Genomic DNA, 6,686 nt, shown 5'->3' with positions numbered 1-6,686 from the left:
GATAGGCCAGGTTTCAATGATCCTAATGTGCATGTTATAAAAATATTAAGACTGCATATTAAATCTTCCTCTTTATTACAAACATATCAGGTAATTTAAAAGTTCTCTAAGGTTTCAGCCAGATTACGTTTTGGTAGCAAAAGAGTGATGTAAATATGAAGAAAGGAAGACACATTCCTTCTACCTTCTACCATGATAGCCCATAACACATGGCGTCCCTCTTCCAGTCCTTTCCCTCGGAGTGTATGGGTGAGTGAGAGCGGGGGAGGGGGTTTGCCTGTGTGGGGGACAGGGTGGGGCAGGGAGGGTTCCACAGCTGGGCTCTTGTTCGGCCTGAGGTCCCCACAGTGGACAGGCACTGCTACTCCTCTCCTGTCCCCTTCTGCATTTTCAGGAGCTACACATCATTTACTCAGCAGCACCACCTGCCCAACAACTGAGACCTCTCCAATTCTTTGAGTCTCCTCCTTAAAGTGAAGAGTACAATGTGCCGTAAATCTCTTGTGCTTTAGGGCTGTTTCCTAAAAGCACAATTTCTGGAACACACGCTAGTCCCACTGTTGGGAGTATTGGCTGCAGGGTCCTCTAGCTATACTCTCTTTCTTTCCGTGGAGCCTTGCTCGGGAAAGGAGGGTCCCCGGAGACTAGAGATGAACCCTGAAATCACGAGGAAGACAAGCCAGCAGTGAGGCCATCAGGCTACCTGGGCGGGACCCATGGAGCACGGAAGAGCCTGTCCATACCGCCCTCATGGATCCTCCCTCCACAAGCAGCCCTGCCCCCCCACCCCCCCCACCCCCGTCCTGGAACACCCCTCATCCAGACCCCGTCCCGGGACACACCCCAGCCACTCCAGCCCCTCTTGCTCTAGAACTCAGCTTCTAAGTAGAGCAACCGGGTCCTGCTTCCAGGCCAGCAGAGGGGCGTCGGCCGGGCCACACTTGTCTGCTTGCTCCGGGTCCATCCTTTTTGGGCCCTCTCCTCGCAGGAAGGAACCAACCTCTCAGGGCCGCTCAGCTCAGGGAGTCACAGACATGACCTGAATGTGTTCATCCATATGTCCACTAGGTGGCAACAGCGAGAACTGCTTGAACCTCTGTGAACAGGAGGGACCTTTACTGAGGAGGCAAGAGAAGGCTAGCTGAGGACAAAGCCGGAACTGACACCCCACCCCCACCCCCCACCATGGGGTGGACGTGACATTCCTCAGGCACTCCCGGCTGCCCTAAAGGGCAAAGAAATAGTTCACCTATAGACACCACAATCCTGCAAGACTTAAGTCTCCCTCAGTTTCCCAATGTCTTAGCACTTTCCAAGAACCAAGCCTTTCTATCAGTTACTTAGCTTCCTGAAGGGAAAGTAGATACAATGAAATGTCCTTCTAGTCTGCAGCCTCCAGGAAGTTCCCAACCGTCTCAATGTTCATGCCTTGCTAGAGGGCAAAACCACCTTCCCTAGACAATGGCAAGGCCTCTGTACCTTGGGAGTCTTCTTTAGCATATGCAAGTATTATCTCAACCTCCCTTTTTCCTTCCCTTCCCCCAACCCCATAGTCTTATCATCAGTCACCCCTCACAAGCCAGAGCAGCAGCTCTTTCTGCCACGGGTCCTGTCATAAACCACCAGTTTTGCACCAAAGACGTCTCAAGAATTCTCTCCTGGTCGTCGGCTCCGGGTTCCACCCCACTGAACCTCACCTATATTCCACGACCTCCTCATTTCCAAAGCACACTGGGTGCTCATGGAAGCTGCAGGATGGACAGAGCCTCAACCGGCGGCTTTGGCACTGGGCATAGCCCCTCCACACCCCTCAGGCTCCTCCAGCAGCGACCCCCTGCCCCTGCCAGCCCCAATTCCCGATAACCCTCCGGTTCAGTTGTTGTGAGAGCAGTGCCTACGCTTCCTGCTCGAGACCCAAGTGAGGAGAAGGGAGAGATCCCTCTCCTCGCACCAAGTCACTTGACGGGGAGTCCACTTGATCAGAAGCTCTCCGTCTGGGAGCCCTGCAAAGGACAGGAATGCTGTGACCCTCCGCCTTCCCTCAGGAGCTTTGGTGTGGGGAGCACCGCAGACGTCTACACAACTTGGCGCACAACAGCATCACACCTCCGCGCCTACAGATGCGGGCGGCCGTTTTTATTCTCACCCTCTCAAGAGGCGGGGAAAGCCCTCTGGGAACGCAAGGCACACAGAGCAACCCGCTGACCCTGAGCCCCACCGGGCCCCCTGGCAAGGGGCAGTGCATCCCCGTCCAGGCAAAAACACCTGCGAAACAGGGCACTAGGCCCCTGCCCCCCGAATACGAGGTGAAACAACAAGTGAACAGCAAGTTTACAGACCAAAGAGGACGGCCAAAGTCCAGCGCTAGGGGAAAATAGCACCTAGAGCTCGAGGCTTTTTCTCATCATTCATTTCTCTCTCCATTCAACATTTTCCATTTCGTTTTTTTTTTTTGTCTTTTTTCCCTTTCCAACTACTTTTTCTTTTTCTTTTAGCGACTCTTCATTTTTCAATCTTTTCTTAACTTTCATTTCTTACATTGACATTTTATACACATATTCTTCATTTTTGGATTTCTGTCGCTATATTCAATTTGATTTCTGTGTATATATGAGTTTGGCTTTCTTTACCATTTTGGGATTTAGTGACTTCCAACACACAGACCAACAGACATTCGGGACGAAGTGGCTCACCCTGTTTTGTCCACCCTGTGAGATCCTAATCTCTCTCTCCCCCATCCATTCTTCTCCGGGGAAAGTGACTAGAGGGAGGGATTCACGGCAAAAGAAAGAGCCAGAGGTAACCCTCTCTGCCACTGATCTAATGCATACGGTTTTAAGTAAGATGTCAGAGCTGGAACTCAGGATGACAATTACAGAGTTGCTAGCTGGGCTTGAAAAAAAGTCTAAATGACACGAGAGACTCTCAGAGTGCAGAAATGAAATCGAATCAGGCCCAAATTCCAAAGGCTCTAACTGAGATGCAGTCTACATTGCATGTGGACGCTCTAACGGCCAGGGTCAATGAGGCAGAAGACAGAGTCAGTGACACCAAAGACAAGCTGACGGAAAGGAAGGAAGCCGAGGAAAAGAGAGAAAGCCAACGAATGGACCATGGGTGGAGGAATCGAAAAATCAGTGATGCCACAAAAGGAAACAATATTGGAATTACTTCTGGCCCCGAGGGAGAAGACACAGAGGGACAGAAGATCTGTCTGTGTAGATCGTAGCTGAGAACTTCCCCAATCTGGGAGGGAAACGGGCATTCAAGTCCAAGAGGTAGAGAGGACTCTTCCCCAAATCCACAGGAATAGAGGAACACCCTAACATATACAGTGACGTTTGCAATTTCAGACACAAAGAGAAAATCCTGAAAGCAGCTTGAGACAAGAGGGTCTTCTAGCCACATACCTATCCACAGAGAGCTGGCACCCCAGAAAGGGCTGGCGTGATCGAGTCAGGGTACTAAATGAGAAAAACATGCAGCCAAGAATACTTTACCCAGCAAGGAGGCATTCCGAATAGGAGCAGAGATAAAGAGCTTCCAGGACAGAAAGGAACTCAAAGGATTTGGCCGCGAAACCACCCTGCAAGAAAAAGGAAGGGGGATCCTGTAAGTGAAGAGACACTCCAAGAGTACCACAGACCAGAAAGAAACAGAGACCATCTACAGAATTAGGGACGTGACAGGTAACGCAATGGACTCATCTCCATCTGCTTTTTAGATTTTTTCTTTATCATTGGTCTGAAGCAATTTTATCGGGATGTAGGTTGATAAGGAGGGTTTTTTTCATGATCTTTATGTTTGGGGGTTTTGTTGGCTGGATTCCTGAATTCTTGAATCTCTGGGTGGAGAGGGTTCATACAATTCAGATAATAATCAGACATTACTTCTTCAAACAGTTTTTTTCTGTACCTCAGCCAATTTCTTATCTACCAGGCCACGTGAAATTGCTACAAAGCTCACACATACTCTAGTGTTTGTGTGCAGGGCGTGGTTTGCACCCTTCCTTTTCTCTGCTTTATTCTGGACAACTGCAATGATCATACATTCACGTTCTCTCCCTCTCTCTCTCTCTCTCTCTCTCTCTCTGCTATTTAGTGTCTAACGTGAAGGAAAGGCCATCTACTACATTTTTCATCTTAGACGTGCTACTGTTCAGCTCCAGAAGTTGGGTTTTCCTTGTTTTCATATTTTCTATATCTCTGTTTCACTTCATCCTTTGTGTACATTCTTACGTATATAAAACCTCTTTCTAACGGTGGTTTGAATGTCCATGGGCAATACTTCCATCGTCTTTTTCATTTCTGGGTAGGTTTCTATTGTTTAATCTTTCTCCTCAGTACGAGGTGAACTTTTCTCCCTCTTTGCATCCTGGTAATCTTTTGTTGGAAGGCAGCTATCGTGAATGTTAATTGTTAGATATTAACTATGGCTTATATTTCTACACATACCCTTGAGGATTGTTCTGATGGGGAGGTTCTTGGAAAACTATTTTATCCTTCCAGACTAGCTTTCCAAAGGTTTGTTAGGTGGTATCACAGTAGTCTTCAATGTATTTTGCTACTGTTCTGTTGGTATTCTGAGCTCTCTTTGCAATGTCCCACGAATTACGAGGTTTTCCACTCTGCCTGCTGCCGGTAGCACAGACTTTTCCTGATTGTGTGTGAAGGCTAGTGACATTTTCCTCTCTGCTTCCCCTGCGCTATTATTTTCCCCACACCACCTACGTTCCTCACACATGTGCCCTACTGCGGAATGCTATGAAAACTCAAAAGTGATCCTAGATGGCTTTCTGAGGTCCTCTTTCTCTGTGCAGCTCTCCTCAGTATTCTGTACTGTAAACCACAGCCATATTGACTTCTCCAAACTTCCACCTTGCTGTCTCCAACTCATGGAAATGGCTGAGCTTCGCCTGTGTTCTACATTCCTGACCCGTAGACTAGAAATGAAATCTCTTTAGGCAGTAAGTTAGGGAAATGCAGAGTCCCTCATGTTTGTCTTCCCCCTTGCACTAGTCACTTCCCTGCATTGCCTGGAAATATATCGAAAGTGTTCTTTTGCCAGGGCGCCTGGGTGGCTCAGTTGCTTACGCCTCCGACTCGTGATCTGGACTCGGGTCACGAACTCAGGGTCTTGGGATCAAGACCAGCATTGGGCATCACACTCAGCACAGAGTCGGCTTGAGATTCTGTCTCCCCTCTCCCTCTATTCTCCCCACCCCCCACACTCTGTCTCTCAAACCAACACAGAAAATCTTTCAAATGAAAGAAAATCAGTTACGTAAGAGACAGCCTCTGCAACAAGGGGAAGACCCCAGCAGGGTCCGTGCCTTGCCCAGAATCACAGACTGGTAAGAAGGCAGAACCAGGCCTGAACCCAGCTGTCCGAGTGTCCTCAACGGTGGGGCCGTGGCTGAACCTAGCAACTCACTGGGAGCTCGGGAAGAGGTTGTGTTTTGGAACTGGCTGTAGACCTGGAGATGGTATGGGGGTGAGAAGAAGCATCGACATCCCAGGCAGGAGGCATCCCAGCACGTACCCGTCTGAGGAGGAGCCCAGGCCAGGGCAACCCACTGACGGCACCCCTGCCCGCAGGACACCCAGAGGAAAGGAGGGATGGCTCGTGACACACGACTGGCAGCGTCTAGGGGTAAGGGTGGGCTCAGCCCCTCTAAGCCAAGGCTCCAATGCCTTCTGCAGGGTTTGCCTTGGAAATTAGAAAGCCTAAGACCTGGGAAAGCTATTTCCCATCCACCCCTAGGTGGGACTCTCATCTTCTGGGCCTGCACAATACGAGTATTGGGGCCCACACATGTGCACAGATACACACACAACACAATAGGGACTGCGGGTGGCATCGGAGGAGCTACAGACTCAGAGAAGGTGAGAAAGGAAGAAAATGTGGTGGCAGGTATTCCCTACGTGGGACACCACTCCCCCAATTTCTTAGATGGTATCCCACCTGTGCCTGTGGACTTCCGCAAGAAGTCCGCTGGAAAAATCCCTATCGCACAGGCAAGACACAGACCATCCCTGACGGGCACAACGGCTTCTCCGGGGTCCCCAACAGGGAAGATGGAGACTTGCGTCAGAGCCCGGGGTGTTTCTAAGCTGGGGCCCTGGCTGCACCCAGACCTTCCCTAGGGCCTGTGGAGAGGGTTGTGTTGGTGTCACTGGGTACGCATGTGGCATGGCACGCAGAAAGGGGATGAGCAGTCGGCAGCCCAGAGCACTGTTTGTGTAGGTGCTAGTCCAGGTGTGCACTCGGGGAGGGGATCCCAGGAAGTGAAGTCACTTCCCTGATAACCGACCCCCACAGAACTTGGAACCCCGGTCACCAGGCACCCACATTCTAGTGCGGTCCCGTATCAGGCTCACTTGGCCGGAGACATTCGATAGCGAAAGATGTTCTCTTGCTGCGTGCCCATTTTCCGGGGCTCTGGCTTCCAGAAACCCCGGGCTGAGGGACTTTTCACCTGCTGCAGACACTGGCTCAACCCGCGCCCCCGACGCCGCAGGGCCTTTGCCAGGAGGTGCCGGAAGGTAATACCGAGCGGCCTAGGCCAGGCCAGGCCAGGCCAGGCCAGGCCACCTCTCCGAGCCATCCCTGGGCAGCCCCATCCCCCCCGTTTCAGGGAAAGAGGGGTATGTGGGGGAGGTCCCGCCCTGGGCTGGAGGAGGTTG

Source organism: Ursus arctos, unplaced genomic scaffold (genome assembly GCF_023065955.2).
Source record: "Ursus arctos isolate Adak ecotype North America unplaced genomic scaffold, UrsArc2.0 scaffold_37, whole genome shotgun sequence".
In the NCBI taxonomy this organism is placed as follows: domain Eukaryota; kingdom Metazoa; phylum Chordata; class Mammalia; order Carnivora; family Ursidae; genus Ursus; species Ursus arctos.
This window is presented reverse-complemented; position numbering follows the sequence as displayed.